The sequence below is a fragment of the Nicotiana sylvestris genome, chromosome 6 (genome assembly GCF_000393655.2).
Source record: "Nicotiana sylvestris chromosome 6, ASM39365v2, whole genome shotgun sequence".
In the NCBI taxonomy this organism is placed as follows: Eukaryota; Viridiplantae; Streptophyta; class Magnoliopsida; order Solanales; family Solanaceae; genus Nicotiana; species Nicotiana sylvestris.
In genome coordinates this window covers 64589506-64603325 of record NC_091062.1, presented here as the reverse complement: position 1 = coordinate 64603325, position 13820 = coordinate 64589506, and the positions used below count along the sequence as shown (strand labels likewise).

The 13820-nt window shown below is 37.4% G+C and overlaps 1 pseudogene; it reads left to right on the top strand.

The window, feature by feature from the left end:
- Positions 1–1189, top strand: LOC138870136 (golgin IMH1-like; annotated as a pseudogene).
- The last annotated feature ends 12631 nt before the right edge of the window (positions 1190–13820 follow it).

The following is a 13820-nucleotide window of genomic DNA, read 5'->3' as shown; positions in this document are numbered from 1 at the left end:
ATGAATAAAGAAGAGTTCGCACTAGAAGCGAAAACATATGAAAATCCAGAAGGATTAAAAATAACAATAATATTTTCCAACTTAGGAAGAAGATACAAGAAAATAGGAAATAACCTGAACTTAATGTTAGAAAAAGAAACTGTAAAACTAGAAGATAGTTTAACCGCAATGGTTAGAATAACAAAAGAAAACGAAGAAATAGACAGAAAATGAGAAATAAAAGAAATACAACAGCAAGCTAAAGAAAAAATACAACAGATAGAAGAAGTAAAAAACACTAAGATAACAGAATTAGAAAAAGAATTAGAAATGCTAAAACAGCTATACGCTAATAAACTAAAAGAAAAAGAAAAACGTAAAGAAGAAGAACAAGAGCTAAAACTGACAAATGAGATAGAAAAGTTCAAATTACAGTTAGAAAAAATACAGGATAATCCACCAAAAATAAGCATGAACGAAATAAATGACCAAAGTGATAACGATACAAATCTAGGAGAAGACTATTCAGAAACAAGTGAAACATACACAGAACTAATAGAAAAAACGAAAAAGATGAAAACAAATCCAGAAATAAATACAGGAGATATGATCGAAGATAAACCAAGCACATCAGGAGTAAAAAATCCAAGACAACTAAACCCAACCTATTACAGAGTAAGTTATGATTCATATGATAGAAATAAAACATTATGGGATAAAAGACTAAATAGGAAATGGACACCAAGACAGATAACTGAACAATGTAATTTTTTAGATCTAGATTGTGTAGCAGATATAAATAAAACAATCCAATTATGGATAGGGTACATCTCCAAACAACTAATAGATAATAAAATTGCAATAGCTGAAACACCAGGATATATAGAAAGAACACTTATAGGAACGGTAAAACTATGGTTACAAAATTTATCAAGTGAAAGCCTAGATACATTAAGAAATAATAAAAAACTTGATGGAACAACAGCAACAACAATGACAGATATATTGAATAAATATGAAAATGCAATAAGAAATGAGTTTAGTAGTATGACAACAGAAGTAGAAGAACAAAATAAAGAAAAAACTACAAATAGAAATTTGATGACAAAATTAGCAATATGTAATATGTGTTATATAGACGAATATACTTGTGCATTTAGAGACTATTATTATAAAGGAACATATAGTCCAGATGAAAGTAAGGAAATAAGAAAATTATATTTTACAAAATTACCAGAACCGTTTAGCTCAAAAATAATAAAAAATTGGAATGAAGCAGAACTAGCAGATACTCTAGGAGCTCGAATAAAATTTCTACAAAACTGGTTTATAGAATTATGCGAAAAGTATAAAGAAAATATCAAAATGGATAAAATATTAGTAAAAAATTTGGCATGCTGCAAAAGTAGAATAGCACCCCAATTTGGCTGCACAGATAAATATTACAAAAAAGAAGGAAAGAAAAAGAAATTTAAATCAAAATATTCAAAGTATAAATATAGGAAACCAAGAAGAAGATATTATGTAAAAAATTATAAACATAAAAAACCATATAGGAAAAAGAAAAAACTAACAGAATGTACTTGCTATAATTGTGGAAAGCTAGGACACTTAGCCAAAGATTGTAAATTACCAAAAAACCCAAAGAAGAAACAAATTACCGAAATATTGATAGATAATGATAAATATACACAAGTAGAATATGTAGATTATGAATTAAGCAGTGAAGACAGCATATATGAGATATCAGAAAACGAGTTCTCTGAAAATGAAATAAACAAGGATATAGAAGAGTCAGATGAAGAAAATTATGACTGAAAAAGATATACAAATTATACAACAAGAAGAACACCAAGATGAACAATCTTCAGAACAAAAAATAATATTTGACGCTAATATATTTGAACAAATAAAAGGAAAAGAATTGGATCTAAGCATAGACAAAATATTAGAAGTACCAACAATAAAGAATTGGTTTAAAAGACAGAAAGAAGAATACTATGTAGTAAGCCAAAGAGAACATATAATAGATTGTAAATACATCAAAGGTAAAGCACAAATACCAATTTTAAATAAAAACTACTAAATAAAGAAATACAAGATATAAAAGCAAAAAATCCAATAAAATATGTACACTTAGGAGGAACGGAGATCCTAATAAAAGCATGTTTTAGGGAAGGAATAGATACTCCTATAGAAATATACTTGGCAGATGATAGAATTGTACAACCTATAGAAAAGAGTATAATAAGTGCCGTAAGATGTAACTTAATATACCAAAAATTTAAATTTATAGTAAGTGCCAACTATTCAGTAGCAATAGATGATAAAAATATAGATAAATCATTAGTGCTATACTGGAAAATGTCTGGAATAGAATTAGCACCAGGAAGTAAAATATTCACAGCAAGATGTAAAAATCTATATGTCTTAACAACAAAACATAAGATAACAGCTAAAAATAAAATAAATAAAATAAAAATAGAAAATCCATTCGAAAGAATAGTATCAGTTATAGACAACAATGATTACAGTTATACGGAAATGGACATGGAAGAAGATTTAGAAATAGTAAAAGAAAGATTAAGCACGTCAAAACGAACAAATAATGAAATGCCAGAAACGTCATCAAGAATAAGTACATCAAGAAGAATAAATTATATAACTTCACAAAAATTAATAGAACAAAAATTAGAAGAAATAAACTCACACCATTATTATATAACAGGAATAATGGACCAAAGAAAATATTTAATATTAATAAATACAGGGCAGGAAGAGAATTATGTTATAAGAGAATTAATACCAGAACAAGAGATAGTGACAATAGAACAGCAAAATTCAGAACTACCAAAAGCGTTAAGAAAAAACGAAGAAACAACTGAAAAAGAATTAATTATTGGAGGAATACCAATATTAATAAATTTTAAAATATATCAAGGCGATAAAAACATTACACTAGGAATAAAATGGTTAGAAAAAGTCAAACCATATAAATTAGAAGATAGACAATTAACGATAAGTTATGAAAATAAGAAAATAATAATAAAAAGAACTTTGATATAATGCCAAAGATATACATACTTGCCAAGATAATAGTAGAAGGATATTATAATAGATACTATACACCTATGATGGATACAGGAGCAGAAGCTAACATGTGTAGACATAATTGTTTACCAGAAAGTAAATGGGAAAAGCTAAAAAAACCCATAGTAGTAACAGGATTCAATAATGAGGGAAGTATGATAACATACAAAGCAAGAAATATAAAGATACTGTAACGACCCGAACCGTCGCTTCCTGTATTTTCATCCCGTATTCCCCGTTAAATGCTTATTCATGTTTCAATATGTGTACTTGGTGAATTTGAGTCAATTCGGATCGAGTTTGGTATGAAATGGGACAATTAGTCTCTTTAAGGAAGAATTAGTTTGGAAAAGTCAACCGGACATTGACTTGTGAGTTAGAGGGCTGGGAATTGAATTCCGATGATTCGGTTAGTTTCGGGGGATGATTTAAGTCCTAGGAGCGCAATCGGAATTTATTTTGGAGGTCCAGTGAAGAAATTAGCTCATTTTGGCGAAGTTAGTATTTTGGCGATTTCCGGTTGATAGGTGAAATTTTGATCCGATGGTCGGAATGGAATTCCGAGAATTTCTGTAGCTTCGTTATGCCATTTTGGATATGTGTGCAAAATTTCAAGTCATTCGGACATATTTTGGTCGAGTTTTGATCGAAAGCGCGTTTTGGAAGTTTTAAAGGAACTTAGACTTGAATTCGGTGTAATTCGATAATTTTGGTATTAGTCGAGGTGTTTTGATAATTGGAACAAGTTTGAATAATATTATAAGATGTATTGGTATTTTTGGTTGAGGTCCCGAGGACCTCGGGATGATTTCGGATGGCTAACGGGAACTTTTCAAGTTGGAAATTTCATAATAGACGAAAGTTGTAAATAAGTGCGCACAAGGCCTCACTTTGAACGATAATATCTCTCGTTATATAAGGAGTTGTGTGAGCTACAACCTATCCAATTAAAGCCCTTTGAGTCTAGTTTCCAATGCAACAAACCGTTCGTCACTTGGAAGTGTATACAGGAAGTTATGACCATTTCACTGGTCAGGTGTCAGAGCGCGCGAAGTATCGCGCGAAGTCGCGCATTTCGCGCGTCTGAGGCAGAATGCTCAGCAAAACGCGCGAACAAACGCGCGAAAAACGCGCGAACTATGCGACTGAAGGTTTTTAAGTACCCCAAGACCGGCCTAGAGAGTTCCCAACTCATTTTTGGGGTTAAGGCTTGCTCTCTCAAGGGGGTTTCGTCCCAAACTTCATCCCTATGATCCTAAGGTAAGATTTTTGGAGTATTTTGAGTTGATTACTACTCCCAAACACTTATATTAACATGGATTGATCTTAAAAATCCTTAGATTTTCAAGAAATTCCTTCAAGAACTCAAAGAAGGGTTTTGCAAGATTTCTTCCAAAAGGTAAATCCTACACCTTAGACTCACATATATGGATATATTATGGAAATATGAGTATGAGTCAAGTATTACAACTTAGTGTATGGTGGTTGGAAGCCATAAATTCCCTATTTAAATACATGAACATGGTAGGGATTTAGAGGTGTTTATTTGATGGAATTTTTGTTGGTTTGGGTGTGAATGGTTGATCACACATGTGATGTTAGGAGTATAAATTGTTAAAGAATAATAGTGTGATGAATTGTTGGTTAATGGTGATAGTTGGAGGAACCAATGCTATAGTTAAGAGGTGTAAATATTTATACCTACAAGATGTTTGATAATATGCCTAAATGGCATAATTTATGGGATCTAGTACTAATATTGGCCATATTGAGTGTTATATTGTAGATTGAAGTTACATAACTGTATGGGATCATTATAGTATCATTAAGGGGCGAATTTCAGATATGTATGGTTAAAACCCCGTCTTTTAGAAATTGAACTTCAACGAGGTTTGTGTGATTTTTGGCAGATTCGTCACACGAGGAGGCCAATTAGAGAGGCAATGGCATAGCGAGCTAGAGGTGAGTAATTGATGCAACTGTTGTTCTGAGGGTTTGAAACCCCGGACTTTCACATAGTAATGCTATATTGAGGCGTGACACGCATCCCATGGCAGGTGCGGGGTCGTATATGATTGGGGATTGTGACTTGGTCCATCCCGAGTGATAATTATAGTATATTGGCGACTGATTCGCACATTGTATTGATACTTATAATATGTTGGCGACTGATACACACATGTATTGATGATATTTGGGCTTAATGCCATGTTTGGGGGCCTTGTGCCGACTTGTAGAATCCTTCGGGGATTAATATCATTTAATTTCAGTCCAAGGTTTTAATTACTGTTTTGCAAACTTAGCCGTAATTCTAAGTGTTGAAAACTCAAATGACATTTTAAATGTATTTCGGGCTGGAAACTTCTATTTTGTAAATGCCCAAGGGGCTTATTATATTATTTTCTGGACTGATTATAAAGTGACTTGAAACAGTGGTAACAATGACACTGTATGATATACTTGAAACAGTGGTAACAATGACACTGTATGATATACTTGAAACAGTGGTAACAATGACACTGTATGATGTAAATTGGTCAGGTAACAATGGGCTGACCGGTCAGGTAACAATGACTGACCAAGATATTGCGCTTGGGCTGTAGGAGCCCCTCCGGAGTCCAATGACACTGTATGATATACTTGAAACAGTGGTAACAATGGCACTGTATGATGTAAATTGGTCAGGTAACAATGGGCTGACCGGTCAGGTAACAATGGAGGACCGGTCAGGTAACAATGACTGACCAAAATATTGCGCTTGGACTGTAGGAGCCCCTCCGGAGTCTGTACACACCCCCAGTGAGCGCCGTCGACGATAAATAAATAGGGATGGCTCGGGCTGCACGCCGCAGTGGGTACGGGAATGTACCATCATATGCATTGATTGTATTCATGTATTTGTATCTATACTATTGTTTAGCTGCTCAGTTCCATATGTTGCTGCATATTTGGATTTTAGCTTACTTTGTGTATTTACTAGGTTTTCTTATCTTCGGACTATAGTTGCTTTTATTACTCACTGGGTCGGAGTACTCACATTACTCCCTGCACCATGTGTGCAGATACAGGCAGAGCTGAGTTCGCTCATGAGCGCTGATTCTTTCCAGGCCAGGCGGTGACTAGGAGTAACGAGGTAGTTGTTGACGTCCGCAGCCCCGTTTTCTCCCTTATCTTTGTTATTTATGATAATTCCAGACTTTGTAAAATATTAGTAAACTCTGTAGTAGCTCATGACTTGTGACACCCCGATTTCGGGCTGAGTTGGGATGGTTTTCCTTATTCTATCACGTTTATTTCGCATTTCAGATTATATTGCCCACGATTTAGACTTATTCCTGCTAAGTAATTCTAAAGAGATGTACTGTTTTGTTGATTGGCTGGCCTTGTCCTCACGAGAGGCGCCATCACGACCGGGTTAGGATTTTGGGTCGTGACAAGTTGGTATCAGAGCCTAGGTTAATTGGTCTCGCGAGTCATGAGCCGGTTTAGTATAGTCTCGCGGATCGGTACGGAGACGTCTGTATTTATCCTCGAGAGGCTGCAGAACCTTTAGGAAAAACTTCATATTCTTGAATTCTTAATCGTGCCTCCCTTATTCAGCTTGAAAAAGTAACTTTTACAGTTCCTTCCACATATTCGTATGCGCGAACGAATGCTCAGTATTAGATGTGCCTTGATGGCTTGTAATTCCCCGATCGATGGGTGAGGTGTAGTCTTTGTGAGTTTGATGTTAGGCCAGTTGGGAGGACTTGAGGCCGGATCATTGCCTATGGCTTGAGACCGGGGTGCTGATTATGTGAGCAAGTGTTTTGAACTTATATGTTCGGTATTGTCCCTATTAGTGGGAATGATGGATGGATAGCTACGTGATGAGTATGTTACAACTGCGAGATGCATCTATATGACTTGGAAGTGACGATGGAGACCTGTTGGATGATAGGTGGACTATTAACTATTTGATTTTTCATTGTGATGCTTTGTCAAGTTGTGGATGTGTTGTTAGGATGGTTTTGGTGATTCTCTGGCAGGTGGATAGGCCCAATTACAAAGGAAATTCTGTCGAAATTTTTGAAAAAATTTGGGACTTAGTAAAAAAAAAAAAAATTGTTGCCTAATAGTGGGCTTAACTGTTGTGTGAGTGAATGAAGGAGTGAGTTTAATCTCACCATGGTATTACGGCAACAATAGTGTATATGTGTTGTGATCTATGGCTTCGAGCCAAGTTGGGGAGTTTGCTATTGATTAGATAATTATGCGGTCATGTGCTATGTTGGTTCCAGTTCGAGGCATGCTGGCGAATCAGCTCTGGTTACGGAAATTGGTCAGAAGATGGCACGAGTGAGGGAAAACTTGGACAAAGGCTACATGGTGCTTTATAGATGTGTGAGAATCATAGTATGTCTTAAGCTGTCGTTGGTAAAGAATGCTCGGTGCATGAAGCAAGAAGATGTTTGGTTGTACTGGAATGAGGTCATACCCTGCGGTGTCAAAATGCTAATGAGGCACGTGTGGTTATGTTACTTGGATCAGGTGAATTGCATTTTGAATAAGAGTAAATGACTTGAGAGAATGGTTCTAATGTGTTCGAAAGTCGTGTAATAGTAGCTTTGAGCTAAGTGGGAGAGTCCCACCGCTTACGATTGGGTTGCATGGTTAATTACCTGAGTGAATTCTAGTTATTAGCGTATTGATGGGTTATTGCGGCTACGGAAAAGGATCATGAGTGGTAATTTGAGTAAATGAATTGTTGAATGCATGTTATGGTTAGCCTTATTGGCTCATATTTAGACTTGAGGGAAGATTCATGATTTATGCCTCGTATAGGTGCAAGCTTCGAGGGAAGTGATCCCGCTGGGTGCTTCATAGAGAGGGTATTCATATGTTATAAAATTCAGTGGAGTGGTTGCATTCGGGGCCAAGTCGGAGCGGGTGGCTCTCAGTAACGGTCCTCATGAATTCAAAGGGCAAAGTGTGGTGCCTAATGATGTCGACATTATAGATACAGATAAGAATCAAGCTTTGTAGCAGCTTATGAGAAGGTGCCCAAAATGTTCTATAATATTTTGACTTGCGGTGTAGCATTTGGGAGATATGAAATGGTTCGTGGGATTTGAGACAGCATGGTCTCGTGATTCAAAGTCACTCCGGAGGAGTGCAGATGGAGTATGTTAGGTGTTGAATAGAGAAGTATTATTTCCAAGGCAATTAAGGGAAAATTGGAAGGAGGTAGGTTGATTAGCCATAGTTGAATTGGCATATTGGTGTCAGTGATCAGTTCCTTCAGCGTGAGCAAGTTATGCAAGTGATTTGTGGCGGTACGTGTGAGGCTTGTCGGCCACCGTAATTGATTTTGTTCAGAAGCATTCTTCTGTTATGGCTTGTTATGTGGAGGCAAATCCCGAAAGGGTTATGGTGGCTTGGACCACTACTTAGATATTGGCATATTCGACGGTTATGAGAATTCACCTGTATGTTGCTATAGTTCTCCCGAAGTAAGTTAAATGGAAAGCCTTATGTGATGAAATATTAGCCTATCGGCGGTTCCAGAGTTGTGATGGAAATCATGTCTATCGTATATCGGCACGTGAGGTGCAGTGAGTGGTATGAAATTTGAAGTAAGGACCAAGGTCGCAGTTTGGTCAATGACTGTGATGTCACAAACTCGGATGAGCAGGAAAGGAGTTCCGGTGTTTTGAGTAAGATGGGTATTGATGTCAGTATCACCTGAGACCGGTGTTCTGTGAGAAAGGCTTTGCATCCTGGTTAGGGATTCTTGATCACTTTTCAGCGTTAGTGCAGCCGGTGGTTTGAATGTGCGAACCCGTTAATTATTTCGGAAGATGGTGGGAGCTTGTCCCACAGGAAGATTGTATAAGTGTGACATGTAGTCACTTGATTGATTAAAGATGTAAACCAAGTATGAAGTTTGTGATGGTGTCGTTAAATTAAAGATTCATGCCTGGAGGGCACTTGGCATATTGGGTTGTGAACTGGGGAGGATTACCCCGATTGTGATGGTTGTTCTTGTGTGTTATGAGAAAAATGGGAGTTATTATGGACCTTTGAAAGGTTATCAGACTAGTTCAGTGTGATCAGAATCGGCTTGAAGTCGATGGATAGATTTAATGTGAATAATGGCTCTATATCAGGCCAAATGTGTGCATTTTAGTAACGCGGTCCTCATGGAGGAGTAGTTAGGTTGATGTTTCATTGTCAGATATTTCGCGTAGTGATACATTGCGCCGTGTGAGTTGTGAGACGACTTGAGAAATTGCTATGTGTTGAGAATCTGTGTAGGAATGACGTTATATGAGCATCTTGGCTCTTGAAATTCAGATTGTACATCGCACCTCAGTTGTGCTTGAGTTTTGTAGCTTACAACGCTATATGTCCCTCAGAGATATTATTATGCACTTAGCATGCTTACGACCGATACTCGGTATTTTTTGTAATGAGCAAATTTGGCTCGATGTGCATCTCCTTATGTGAGATCTATGTGTGGATTGGGTGGCACGCCGCCATGGGTATGTTATCTGGATCGGGTTGCACGCCGCAACAGTGTGATGTTGAGTATAGTTTTCTATATGCTATTTTGTATTCCTTGCTTCCTGTTTTCTAAGGAAAGTCTGTATTAGTGTGTGAGATTGGTAATTCCTTCCAGAGTTTGTTTTCCTTTTGTACTGCGTTCGAATTGGTAGCTTATTGGCATATTGAGGCATCATATGTGACTTTAGATTATGTCTGGGGTGGCTTATTGCCTGAGCAGTTCGTACCGGGTGAGACGAGATCGTTGAATTTGACATTAGTGCAATCTGAGTATATGAAGTAAATTAAGGAGCTAAGACCACGATTTTGCTCAAAATGAGGTGATAGTTCTTGCCAGGAGTATAGAACCAACGAATCGTTGTCTCGACAGTGGTCATGAATTTATGCATACCTCATCCGTCATGTCAATATTGTAAGAGTTAGAACAATACCTATGTACATCATGCAGAACATGAGATGTGTAGCGATTTTCTTCTAGGTGATTAACAAAAAAAGGCTTCAGATGATTAGGGCGAATGATCTTCGGATGATTGGGGAAATAGTATTGCTAATTGAAAGTGACTTGACGAGAGTATATGTCTCATAAAAAGGTAATGTTATTAAACTGATGATATTTCGGTAGTATTGCGGCATGTTCTTGTTGAGTCCGCTGATGGTACTGATGAGCTTGAGGTACAGCTCTTTCGTTTGAGTCATTTTTCATGACTTGAGTATGTTCAGGCCGTTTCTTATTGGTGCGCGTATTATGAAAGTTGTGGCTTAGGCCTGTATTGAGGTGTCATATCACCAGAGTGGTGTGTTGGATTCGAGGTGATCATTGGGGTCATTGATGAATACGAACGGATTTGATTTCAGCATGTTTGATGGGTAAATATCGAGGTTCGGTTTTAAAAAAAATGTTACTATAATTGCTAGAGGAGAAATGGCCTCATGAATGGTTGATCTGAGCAATGGTTATGATTTATTGCATGTTTCAATTATCATTGGCAGTATATGAGAGTGTTGGAATGAGACATTGGCTAATAAGAGATTTCTATGGGTATTTGGTTGTTGTGGGCAGCTGCTATGAATGGAAGTTATTGCTGCATTTGTTTGAGTTATTGGTATATCATACAATTGCACCTAAGGTTGCAGGCATGGTCTATTACAGCTGGTTCAAACTTATTCTGAATGTAGGTGTGAGGTTCTGATCTTGTGTATGATTCCGAAAAGGTGAAATGTGGCTCTATGATTTATGGGCTAGACTAGATTGTGTGATCTTGGTTACAACGCGTTATCGGACCCATGTGAGATAGGGTGACGTGGGATCATCTCCGGGTTTATGCTTGATAAGGTCATTCAGCTTTTGGTTGGCTTCTAGGACAACTCTGGGTACGCTCGAGGACGAGCGTTTGTTTTAGTTGGGGAGAATGTAACGACCCGAACCGTCGCTTCCTGTATTTTCATCCCGTATTCCCCGTTAAATGCTTATTCATGTTTCAATATGTGTACTTGGTGAATTTGAGTCAATTCGGATCGAGTTTGGTATGAAATGGGACAATTAGTCTCTTTAAGGAAGAATTAGTTTGGAAAAGTCAACCAGACATTGACTTGTGAGTTAGAGGGCTCGGAATTGAATTCCGATGATTCGGTTAGTTTCGGGGGATGATTTAAGGCTTAGGAGCTCAATCGAAATTTATTTTGGAGGTCCGGTGAAGAAATTAGCTCATTTTGGCGAAGTTAGTATTTTGGCGATTTCCGGTTGATAGGTGAAATTTTGATCCGATGGTCGGAATGGAATTCCGAGAATTTCTATAGCTTCGTTATGCCATTTTGGATATGTGTGCAAAATTTCAAGTCATTCGGACATATTTTTGGTCGAGTTTTGATCGAAAGCGCGTTTTGGAAGTTTTAAAGGAACTTAGACTTGAATTCGGTGTAATTCGATAATTTTGGTATTAGTCGAGGTGATTTGATAATTGGAACAAGTTTGAATAATATTATAAGATGTATTGGTATTTTTGGTTGAGGTCCCGAGGACCTCGGGATGATTTCGGATGGCTAACGGGAACTTTTCAAGTTGGAAATTTCATAATAGACGAAAGTTGTAAATAAGTGCGCACAAGGCCTCACTTTGAACGATAATATCTCTCGTTATATAAGGAGTTGTGTGAGATACAACCTATCAAATTAAAGCCCTTTGAGTCTAGTTTCCAATGCAACAAACGGTTCGTCATTTGGAAGTGTATACAGGAAGTTATGATCATTTCACTGGTCAGGTCTCAGAGCGCGCGAAGTATCGCGCGAAGTCGCGCATTTCGCGCGTCTGAGGCAGAATGCTCAGCAAAACGCGCGAACAAACACGCGAACAACGCGCGAACTATGCGACTGAAGGTTTTTAAGTACCCCAAGACCGGCCTAGAGAGTTCCCAACTCATTTTTGGGGTTAAGGCTTGCTCTCTCAAGGGGGTTTCGTCCCAAACTTCATCCCTATGATCCTAAGGTAAGATTTTTGGAGTATTTTGAGTTGATTACTACTCCCAAACACTTATATTAACATGGATTGATCTTAAAAATCCTTAGATTTTCAAGAAATTCCTTCAAGAACTCAAAGAAGGGTTTTGCAAGATTTCTTCCAAAAGGTAAATCCTACACCTTAGACTCACATATATGGATATATTATGGAAATATGAGTATGAGTCAAGTATTACAACTTAGTGTATGGTGGTTGGAAGCCATAAATTCCCTATTTAAATACATGAACATGGTAGGGATTTAGAGGTGTTTATTTGATGGAATTTTTGTTGGTTTGGGTGTGAATGGTTGATCACACATGTGATGTTAGGAGTATAAATTGTTAAAGAATAATAGTGTGATGAATTATTGGTTAATGGTGATAGTTGGAGGAACCAATGCTATAGTTAAGAGGTGTAAATATTTATACCTACAAGATGTTTGATAATATGCCTAAATGGCATAATTTATGGGATCTAGTACTAATATTGGCCATATTGAGTGTTATATTGTAGATTGAAGTTACATAACTGTATGAGATCATTATAGTATCATTAAGGGGCGAATTTCAGATATGTATGGTTAAAACCCCGTCTTTTAGAAATTGAACTTCAACGAGGTTTGTGTGATTTTTGGCAGATTCGTCACACGAGGAGGCCAATTAGAGAGGCAATGGCATAGCGAGCTAGAGGTGAGTAATTGATGCAACTGTTGTTCTGAGGGTTTGAAACCCCGGACTTTCACATAGTAATGCTATATTGAGGCGTGACACGCATCCCATGGCAGGTGCGGGGTCGTATATGATTGGGGATTGTGACTTGGTCAATCCCGAGTGATAATTATAGTATATTGGCGACTGATTCGCACATTGTATTGATACTTATAATATGTTGGCGACTGATACACACATGTATTGATGATATTTGGGCTTAATGCCATGTTTGGGGGCCTTGTGCCGACTTGTAGAATCCTTCGGGGATTAATATCATTTAATTTCAGTCCAAGGTTTTAATTACTGTTTTGCAAACTTAGCCGTAATTCTAAGTGTTGAAAACTCAAATGACATTTTAAATGTATTTCGGGCTGGAAACTTCTATTTTGTAAATGCCCAAGGGGCTTATTATATTATTTTCTGGACTGATTATAAAGTGACTTGAAACAGTGGTAACAATGACACTGTATGATATACTTGAAACAGTGGTAACAATGGCACTGTATGATGTAAATTGGTCAGGTAACAATGACTGACCAAGATATTGCGCTTGGGCTGTAGGAGCCCCTCCGGAGTCCAATGACACTATATGATATACTTGAAACAGTGGTAACAATGGCATTGTATGATGTAAATTGGTCAGGTAACAATGGGCTGACCGGTCAGGTAACAATGGCTGACCGGTCAGGTAACAATGACTGACCAAGATATTGCGTTTGGGCTGTAGGAGCCCCTCCGGAGTCTGTACACACCCCCAGTGAGCGCCGTCGACGATAAATAAATAGGGATGGCTCGGGCTGCACGCCGCAGTGGGTACGGGAATGTACCATCATATGCATTGCATTGTATTCATGTATTTGTATCTATACTGTTGTTTAGCTGCTCAGTTCCATATGTTGCTGCATATTTGGATTTTAGCTTACTTTGTGTATTTACTAGGTTTTCTTATCTTCGGACTGTAGTTGCTTTTATTACTCACTGGGTCGGAGTACTCATATTA